Genomic DNA, 11,040 nt, shown 5'->3' with positions numbered 1-11,040 from the left:
ATCCGAATCGTCATCTATGTGTCATGTAAACATAATCATCATTTGGTTCAACTATCTAACATACATATCCGGTTTATCATAACCGATTCATAAAATATTATCATTGAACATCATCAAAACGGATCCGATAATCATGCATATCCGATTAACATACAATGATAGATTGCAAGACAATAGATAAATCATGGAATCAAAGCATCGTGAAATCAAAGCATCGTAAACAACACCACACACTAACCGGAAATCTGGATTACGGAATGAATTCCTTCGAACAGAGAGTAGGTCTGCTATATGCCTGCTATATGCCGTAACACACACAATGGAACTAGGGTTTTCCGGAAACTAACTGTTGTCTAACATGCATTCACGTATTTAAACGTATCACAGAAATGGGCCAAGCCCATTAGAATAACTGGGCCGAAACATATCGAAGGATATGTTTCGTGATTCATCATTCCGAAGGATGATCTTTCGGATCGAAGGATGTGTTTCGACATCCTTCGATTCATGCATCATGTTTCGAGGGACATCCTTCGAAAGTTGGGCCATGTATCATACTAACTAGTTAACACATAATACAAGTTTCACAATATGGCAATCAAATGTGCAATTAAGCAATTAGTCAATACATGTTCGTGTAATACCTATGAAATCAAATCTTGGAATTTCGAGTTGTCACAGCAGGCCAGTAACAAAATCCATGGAAATTTCTTCCCATTTCCACTGTGGTATCTTGGGTTGCTGAAGTAGGCCTGAGGGTTTCTGGTACTCCATCTTGACTCTCGCACAGGTCAAACACTTGCCGACGTAAGTTGCTATGTGTGCCTTCATGCTAGGCCACCAATATGTAGTTCTAAGATCGTGGTACATTTTATCCGAACCTGGATGTACCGAGTAGCGAGACTTGTGAGCTTCATCCATTACCAGCTCTCGTAAGTTGCCATAATGTGGAACCCAAATGCGTCCTGTTACATAGTAGGCGCCGTCTTCCCTTTGTTCTAATCGTTGCCTTGAACCGCGTAAGGCTTCAGCCTTGACATTTTCTGGTTTCAATGCTTCCACCTGAGCATCTCGTATCTGAGCAGGAAGAGTAGACTGAATAGTAAGCTGCAAGGCTCGTACACGCCTAGGTGTAGTATCTTTTCGACTGAGGGCATCCGCCACAACATTGGCTTTGCCTGGATGGTACTTGATAGCGCATTCGTAATCGTTAAGTAGCTCGACCCATCGACGTTGCCGCATGTTCAATTCCTTCTGCTTGAAGATATGCTCGAGACTCCTATGATCGGTGTAGATAGTGCACTTGGTACCGTACAGGTAGTGTCGCCATATGTTAAGCGCAAAAACAACAGCTCCCAGCTCTAAATCGTGCGTCGTGTAATTTCGTTCATGAACTTTAAGTTGCCGCGAAGCATAGGCAATGACTTTATCCCTTTGCATCAATACACAACCAAGACCCTGAATTGATGCGTCGCAGTAAACCACAAAGTCATCCGTGCCCTCTGGCAATGAGAGAATAGGTGTGCTGCATAGCCTATCCTTTAGGTATTGAAAAGCCGTTTCTTGTGTATTACCCCAACGATAGGTAACACCTTTTTGTGTCAGTAATGTAAGCGGCTGTGCGATCTTTGAGAAGTCTTTCATGAATCGTCTGTAATAACCCGCCAAACCCAAGAATTGGCGTATTTCCGTTGGTGTACGTGGTGCAGGCCAGTTCCTGATCGAATCTACCTTGGATGGATCAACATGAATCCCATCCTTGTTTACCACATGGCCTAGAAAGTGGACTTCACGAAGCCAGAAGTCGCATTTTGAAAACTTGGCGTACAGTTGTTCCTTTCGAAGAAGTTCCAAGATAAGCCGTAGATGCTGCTCGTGTTCCTCCTGACTCTTGGAATAGATCAGGATGTCGTCGATGAAGACAATCACAAACTTGTCTAAATAAGGCTTGCACACCCTGTTCATAAGATCCATGAAAACTGCCGGTGCGTTCGTTAGCCCGAATGGCATGACTAGGAACTCGTAGTGGCCGTAGCGAGTTCTGAATGCTGTCTTGGAGACGTCCTCATCCCAAACTCTCAGCTGATGATATCCTGACCTCAGATCAATCTTGGAGTAGTAGCTCGACCCTTGCAACTGGTCGAATAAGTCATCAATACGCGACAGAGGGTAGCGGTTCTTCACTGTGACCTTGTTCAGTTCACGGTAATCGATGCACATTCTGAATGTACCGTCTTTCTTCTTCACAAATAATACTGGAGCTCCGTAAGGCGAAGAGCTAGGACGTATAAAGCCCTTATCCAAGAGCTCTTGTAGTTGCTTTGACAGTTCTTCCAGTTCGGTTGGAGCTAATCGATACGGTGCGCGGGATACTGGTGCTGCTCCAGGAGCTAGTTCAATCTGAAACTCGACCTGGCGATGAGGCGGTAGACCAGGTAAATCCTCAGGAAACACATGAGGAAATTCACGTACAACTGGGATATCCTCTATTCTTTTCTCTTTCGATGGTGCATCAGTAACTAGTGCCAAAATGGCAGTGTGACCTTTTCGCAAACATTTCTGAGCCTTCAGGAAGGAGATGATGCCAACCACAGCACCACTCTTGTCGCCTTGAACTTCAAGAGGTTCTTTACCAGAACGAGGAATACGGATGATCTTCTCCTTACATAGGATCTCTGCTTGCTGCTTGGATAACCAATCCATACCACTGACGATGTCGAAACTACCCAGAACTATAGGAATGAGGTCGATGGAGAAAGCTTGACCAGCGAGGATAAGATTACGACCCTGAACTATGCGTGTGGCCTCTAGACTTTTACCGTTAGCTAACTCTACGACATGTTTGGTGTTTAAGGGAGTTGGTGCACGTTTTAACATTTGGCTAACTTTCAAAGACACATAACTGGTATCCGCACCCGAATCAAACAATACAGTAACATAAAAGTCGTCAAGGAGAAACTTACCCATAACTACGTTGGGATCGTTCCTGGCATCACCCTGCCCCAGCACAAATGCACGACCCCTAGCGTCGTTGTTCCCATCATTGTTGTTTCCCCCATTATTGTTTCCGTTGCCTTGGTTATTGTTGTTGTTGTTATTCTGGTTTCGGTTTAACTGAGGGCAGTGTCTTTTGAAGTGACCTTCAGCGCCACAATTAAAACATCCCTTGTTGCCCTGTTGCTGATTCTGCGGTGGTTGGTGCTGCTGCTGATTCTGATTCGCAGGCTGCGGGCTTCTACAATCCTTGGCCTCATGACCCATCTTGAGGCACCTCTGACAGCGACCCTTGTTGCACTGGCCACTGTGATGCCTGTTACAGTGGTTACACCTTGGGAGGTTCCCTCGATAACCACCCTGCATGTGACTGCCCGAAGATTGCTGACTAGGGCTCTGATAGTTGTCAGTCTTTCGCTGCTGCACCTGAGACTGAACTGAAGCTGAACTTTTGCAGGAATCCCCTCCCATTTTCTCTTGTTGTCACTGGGGGTAGCAGGAGTAGCAGAAGTGGTAACGGTAGCAGTAGCGCTGATGCGCTTAGGCAGCCTGTCTTGTTCCACTGCCTGATCCGTGAGGCGATGAGCAAGGCGCTGAATATCCTGAATGTTAGCAAGGTTGGCCGATGTCACGTGGCTTTGAGTTTCTGGTGCCAACCCCTTGAGATACAACTCAATGCGTCTGATAGGAGGGTCCACCATAGTTGGACACAGAACGGCCAGCTCGTTTGACCTTTTAGTATAAGCCTCAATTTCTAACCCAGTCATCTTCAAATGAAAGAACTCCACTTCTAACTTGTGGATGTCGTCGCGTGTGCAGTATTCCCGCTCCTTGAAATCATTCCAGGGAGTGGCGTTAGCAGCTGCCAATCCCAAAAGTTGGACTTGCGCATTCCACCAAGTTAGCGCAATCCCTTCTAAAGTACCAGTGGCGTATTTCACCCTGCGAGCCTCAGGGCATTCACACATCTCAAATACCGACTTGAGCTTTTCGAACCAATGGAGGAGTCCAACCGCTCCTTTAGTGCCACTAAACGTGCTAGGACGACAGTCCATGAAGTTCTTGAATGTGCAAACTGGTTGCTGAGCGGGTTGACCTAATGTGAGAATAGGACAAGGTTAAATACAGGAGTTGATTTAGGAATGTAGGATCTAAAGATCCTAGTATGAGTTACGACTGCAGGATATACCTCCTGCGTGTGCAGCTGCAAATGCCGCAGCAACTTGTTCGTTGATGAGAGCCGTCAACTTGGCTTGTGTCAAATTAATACGTCCAGCCATGATCTTCATAGCAAATATAACATATGTGAGAGAGGTTCGCGAATAGTGCGATGACAGAAAAGAGTAAGCACACAAGTGTTCTCAAGCAATAACGAATAGTAGGCAATGTAATCTAAGCATACCACGAGCAAAGTTCTATGTAATTCTAGCATGTAGGCAATAAACATAAACCTTATTACCTAGGATGTTGAGTCTTGCACGTGGAGCGAGGCGTCGTTGTGGATCATTGAGCACTGTACTGGTTATAGTCTGGTTTTAATAAAAATGTTTTTCCCTTATTAAAACCGAGTTCTCTATAACCAATGGCTCTGATACCAATCTGTCACACCCCCAAAATCCACACGCGGAGTATCACCGCTAGGGAGCGTGACTGACCAGGATCAAGCCACCAATCATATAGAACAATGTAAATAGTATAAGTAAATGTAATTAAACCAAACCCATCCATATGAAAGGTATTCCAAAACATAAGTATAATAACAAAGTTTAGCGGAAGCGTATGAGTAAAAGCCCAACATGAATAAAGTATGTAATGTCATAATGTTTAAAACAAGCATTCACGATCCTTGTCCACAACGACCGCGCCTCCCAGTGCAAGCTCCATGTATGCCTAACGACCTGCTAGGCATGTAACAGAGAGTCAACAACTAGTTGAGCGAGTTCACAGTAAGTAAGTTTGTTATAGTAAGTTCCTTTCGTAACGTGAGGCTCTACTGGGCCGATAGTATGTTCTATTGGTGGGGGCTTCCCATAATTGCATATACACTAGACTATTTGTAACCATAAGTGTTCTTCCTACCGAGAACAGTAGTACGTACAAAGTTTACGTAGGTTTTACGTAAGTGTCCTTCACAACCGAGGACAGGGGTACGCGGGGGTTTACGTAGGTTTTACGTAAGTGTCTGACACAACCCGGGGCAGTAGTGAGTATAAGTTTACGTAGGTTTTACATAAGGTACATTGCACAACTCGGTATGTTATTGCTTCTAATGTTAATTAATGATTAGGTCCGTTACTCACGACCTATGGTACATTGCACATAAACTCGATGTAAGTGTTTACGTTTAATTAGGGTTTACAAGTCCTTGATGTTAAAACAACTGTGTGTGATAATTGATTACAGATTGACATGACATGGATTGTTCACACATACAGTACCATCCAGTAGCATACAGTGACATGCAGTAATATACAGAAACATACAGTAGGCTTTAACACTGGTGTTTGAAATAAACTCAGACACTTATCCATTTATTCACACATGAAATTCGGACCACACGAACTCATATCAAACTCTGACCTTACATATTAACCAAAGCTCGGATCATGCATATCAACAAATAACTCGGACCATGTGTGTATGCATTACAAAATTCGGACAAGGGCATTTACTTTTAAAACTCAGACTAAATCCCTTATAAAAGTTCGGACTACATGCTTTTATATCACAAAAGTCGGACATGGCGCATACATACAAAAGTCAGACATGGCGCATAGGTTAAAAAGCGGACTGGCGCATATGTTAAAAATTCGGACATTGCGCATATGTTAAAAACTCGGACCTTGATACTCCTTAACAAAGTCGGACCATGCTAATCATTCATCAAAGTCGGACCTTGTGTCCAAATTACAAAAGTCGGACCCCCCCTTATGTATAAAGTTCGGAACATCAAACACATATGAAATTCGGACCATCTATTATGTAAAGATATTCGGACTATCTAGCATGTATAATATTCGGACCATCTAACATGTTATAAAATTCGGACACTTCATACATGTTACAAAAGTTCGGATCATACAATCAATCATGCGAATGTTCATGTTCAATGTAACAGTTACGTTCTTCGATCCAGAAACCCTAATTTCATACATTATTGGCCAGTGCTTTAATCCAATTAACAGTTCTAACATATCATGCATCTTAACATCAGGCAAATGATTACACAACTAATCATAATCATTTTACAATAATCATAATTGATCAATAAACACAGAACCATTACATGTAGAACTTGGGTTTTGCATGAATCACACAATCAAAGATTGACAACAAATAATCATTAAACAATTACCTTGGATTGATTCTAGATGGATTGAAAGATCAAGATTGATGCAAGTGAACTTGTGCCAATGAGAAAGAAGATGATTGTAGGAGAGGGTTGTAGAGAAATCTTGAAGGTACGTATGATGATTTGTGAAATGATTTGTGAGGGAGGTTAGGGTTAAGAGTTACTAATCATATCACTAACTACTCTACTCACCCCTAAGTATCATCTTTTACATAAAACACACCCATCACAATACAATTTACAGTTTCATCACCAAGTTCATGTATTTGTCAAATCTTTAACACATAACCATGCACAATCACAATACACTTTATTGAACCAAAACGTATACAGTTACAAAGCAAACCAATTGTGCAAGTAAACAACTAAACAAACAGTGAACGTGCAATAAATGCGAAAGTGGAATCTTGGAAACTCGAGTTGTCACAATTTCGACGGCACAGGAGGTGCTGTTGCGTTTGTTAGGTGGGCTGAGAAGACAGAATCTGTCCTTAGAATGAGCAAGTGTGCTCCCGAGCAACAAGTGACCTACATCTCAGGGTTGTTTCTGGATGGAGCCCTATCGTGGTGGAATCTGCAAGTGCACACTCTAGGTGAAGCTGCTGCTTATGCGTTATCATGGAATGAGCTGAAGGAGCTCATGAGATGGAAGTACTGCTCACGTGCTGAAATTCAGAAGCTGGAGACTGAATTCTGGCACCTAAAAATGGAAGGTCCTAAGATTGCAGAGTATGTTCAGAGATTCCATGATTTGTCCCATGTAGTGCCATACATGGTCACACCGGAGTTCAAACGTATTGAGCGCTTTATCTAGGGATTGGCACCTCAGATCATGAGTATGGTTACCACGTCCAAGCCTGCGACAATCACAGAAGCCATTGATCTTAGTGTGGCACTTACTGAGGAAGCCATTCGGTTGAACAAGTTCTCGAATTCTGAACCAAAGAAGAAAGAGACTCATGTGGAGTCGTCTGGTGAAAATAAAAGGAAATTCTCAAACTTCAAGCAAGGTACAAGCAATGTGAACAAGAAGGGTGAATCAAGCACACCGGCTAGAGCTGCAAGTGGTGTTGAGAATAAAGGAAAGGGTTACATGGGTACTCTGCCCAAGTGTAATACGTGCCAGCGCCATCATACTGGCCAATGCAGATTGAGGAAGTGTGAATCATGTGGAAGGAATGGCCACACGAAGGATACGTGTTGGGCCGGAACTGGTGTTGGGCGTGGTGGTAGTCGAGGTCATGCGAACGATAATGGGAACCGCCAACAAGGAGGAAATGGCGGAAATGGAAACCGTGGAAACGTTGCGAATCAAGCTGGGAATGGTAATCGCAACCAAAACAACACTCAAGCTGGAAACGGAAATGGTAATGGTCGAGGACCCGGATGCTTTAATTTTGGAGAAGTTGGGCACTTTAAGAAGGAATGCCTGAAACAGAATCAAGCCCGTGGAAGAGGGTTCAACATAGGAGCAAGGGAAGCGCGCCAGGATCCCAATGTTGTCACTGGTACGTTCCCTATAAATCAATGCTTTGCATCTGTTCTGTTTAATACTGGTGCCGACTATAGCTTTGTATCGTTAGAATTTAAGAGTATGCTTGGGTTAACTGCTAGTAAGTTAGATATTCCGTACTCAATTGAACTGGCTAATGGAAAGCTAGTTGAAGCCAATGAAGTCGTTAGAGGATGCATAATTGAGTTGGGAGAACGCGAGTTCACTTTGGATCTACTACCAGTCGAGTTGGGAAGCTTCGACGTGGTAGTAGGGATGGATTGGTTGTCAAGCAACAAAACCGAGATTGTGTGTCATGAGAAGACCATTCGCATCCCAATAGAAGATGGATAAACGATCGTGGTTCACGGAGAGAAGTGCGATACGCCTCTGAGAATCATTAGCTGTCTGAAAGCTCGAAAGTGTTTACAAAAGGGATGTGTTGCCTTCTTGGCACACATCGTGGATAAAGAAGCTGCTGAGCCGAGGATTGAAGACATTCCAGTGGTAAAGGAATATCCTGAAGTCTTTCCAGAAGACTTGCCAGGGTTGCCACCTCAAAGGCAAGTCAAGTTCCACATTGACTTAGTTCCAGGCGCCGCGCCTGTAGCTAAGGCACCCTACCGACTTGCGCCTTCGGAGATGTAGGAGTTGTCGACGCAGCTCCAGGAGCTGTTAGACAAGGGATTCATCAGAGCAAGCTTCTCGCCTTGGGGAGCTCCAGTTTTGTTTGTTAAGAAGAAAGATGGTAGTTTTCGCATGTGTGTCGACTACCGGGAACTGAACAAGTTGACTATCAAGAATAGATATCCTCTGCCGCGAATTGATGACCTATTTGATCAGCTGCAAGGTTCAAGTTTCTACTCAAAGATCGATTTGCGATCAGGATATCATCAACTGAGAATTCAAGAGAAAAGTATTCCCAAGACTGCTTTTAGAACTCGATATGGATATTACGAGTTTCTGGTGATGCCGTTTGGGTTGACAAACGCGCCCGCCGTTTTTATGGATTTAATGAACAGAGTTTGTAAGCCGTACCTCGACAAGTTCGTGATTGTGTTCATCGATGATACTTTGATCTACTCGAAGACGAAGGATGAGCACGAACAACATTTAAGAGCTATTTTGGAGTTACTTAAAAAGGAAAAGTTGTATGCCAAGTTCTCGAAGTGCGAGTTCTGGTTACGCGAAGTCCAATTTCTTGGACATGTGGTTAATGGAGATGGAATCCATGTGGATCCCACAAAGATCGAAGCGATAAAGAATTGGGAAACTCCAAAGACGCCAACCGAGATTCGACAATTCTTAGGTTTGGCTGGTTACTATCGAAGGTTCATTGAGGATTTCTCAAAAATCGCTCAACCTTTGACTTCCCTCACACAGAAAGACAAGAAGCTTGGTTGGGGAATCAAACAAGAAGAAGCGTTTCAGTTGTTGAAGGACAAGCTTTGTAATGCACCGATCTTGTCGCTACCCGAAGGAACGGATGATTTCGTGGTATATTGTGACGCCTCGCGTCATGGTTTGGGTTGCGTGTTGATGCAACGACAGAAAGTTATAGCTTACGCTTCACGCCAGTTAAAGGTTCATGAGAAGAATTATACCACGCATGACTTGGAATTAGGCGCAGTGGTATTTGCGTTGAAGATCTGGCGACATTATTTGTATGGTACGCGATGTGCAATCTTCACGGATCATAAGAGCCTGCAACACATATTTGATCAAAAGGAGCTTAACATGAGACAAAGACGCTGGGTAGAGCTGCTGAACGACTACGATTGTGAAATCAAGTATCATCCACGAAAGGCGAATGTGGTCGCCGATGCCCTAAGTCGAAAAGAAAGGATCAAACCCATAAGGGTTAGGGCTTTGGAAATGATTGTCCAGACAGATCTCTCACTGCGCATTCGTGCCGCGCAGAAAGAAGCTCTCAAGGAAAGGAATATTGAGGACGAATATCTCCGTGGGATGGAGAAGCAGTTGGTACCAAACGAGGAAGGAACTTTATGTTTCATGAAACGAATTTGGGTTCCTCTGTTTGGTGGTTTGAGAAAGGTCATTTTCGATGAAGCTCACAAGTCACGGTACTCAATTCATCCAGGAGCGGATAAGATGTACCAAGATCTTAAGGATTTCTACTGGTTGCCTAGGATGAAAGGCGATGTTGCAGTTTATGTTGGTAAATGTTTAACGTGCGCCATGGTAAAAGTCGAATACCAGAAGCCTTCAGGTCTACTGCAGCAACCTGAAATACCCAAATGGAAGTGGGAACAGATTTCAATGGATTTTATAACAAAACTGCCAAGGACGCCCAAAGGCCACGATACTATTTGGGTAATAGTAGACCGGTTAACGAAATCTGCACATTTCTTGCCAATCAGAGAAAAAGATAACACGAGCAAATTAGCTGAGATATACATGAGAAAGATTGTTGCACATCATGGAGTGCCTCTCTCAGTCATCTCTGATAGAGACGGAAGATTTATGTCAAGGATTTGGCAATCCTTTCAAGAAGCATTCGGATCTCAGCTGAATCTAAGTACAGCTTTTCACCCGCAAACTGATGGACAGAGTGAACGAACGATCCAGACATTAGAAGATATGCTGCGAGCTTGCGTAATGGACTTAGGTGGAAGTTGGGACACTCACCTACCATTGGTCGAGTTTTCATACAATAACCGTTATCACGCAAGTATTCAAGCCGCACCGTTCGAAGCTCTTTATGGACGCAAATGTCGATCACCGATTTGTTAGGCCGACGCAGGTGATAGACAGTTAGTTGGTCCGGAAGTGGTCCAGGAAACCACAGACAAGATTGCACAGATCCGAGAGCGCATCAAGGCGGCTCGTGATCGACAAAAGTGTTATGCGGATCGAAGAAGGAAACCTCTGGAATTTGAGGTAGGAGATATGGTTTTGTTGAAGGTTTCATCCTGGAAGGGTGTGGCACGCTTTGGAAAGCGTGGAAAGTTAAATCCCAGATACATTGGCCCATTAAGAATCCTGCAAAGGATTGGGCTACAAGCATACAAGTTGGACTTACCTGCCGAACTTAACGGTGTTCATGATACATTCCATGTATCAAATCTGAAGAAGAGTCCAACACAAGAGACTGTTGTCATTCCTGCTGACGAAATTCATATTGACGACTAGCTCCACTCTGTTGAAGAACCCGTTGAGGTTACGGATTGGAAGATAAACA

Source organism: Helianthus annuus, chromosome 9 (genome assembly GCF_002127325.2).
Source record: "Helianthus annuus cultivar XRQ/B chromosome 9, HanXRQr2.0-SUNRISE, whole genome shotgun sequence".
Lineage (NCBI taxonomy): Eukaryota > Viridiplantae > Streptophyta > Magnoliopsida > Asterales > Asteraceae > Helianthus > Helianthus annuus.
The sequence above is the reverse complement of the archived record's forward strand: the minus strand, read 5'-3'. Positions refer to the sequence as shown.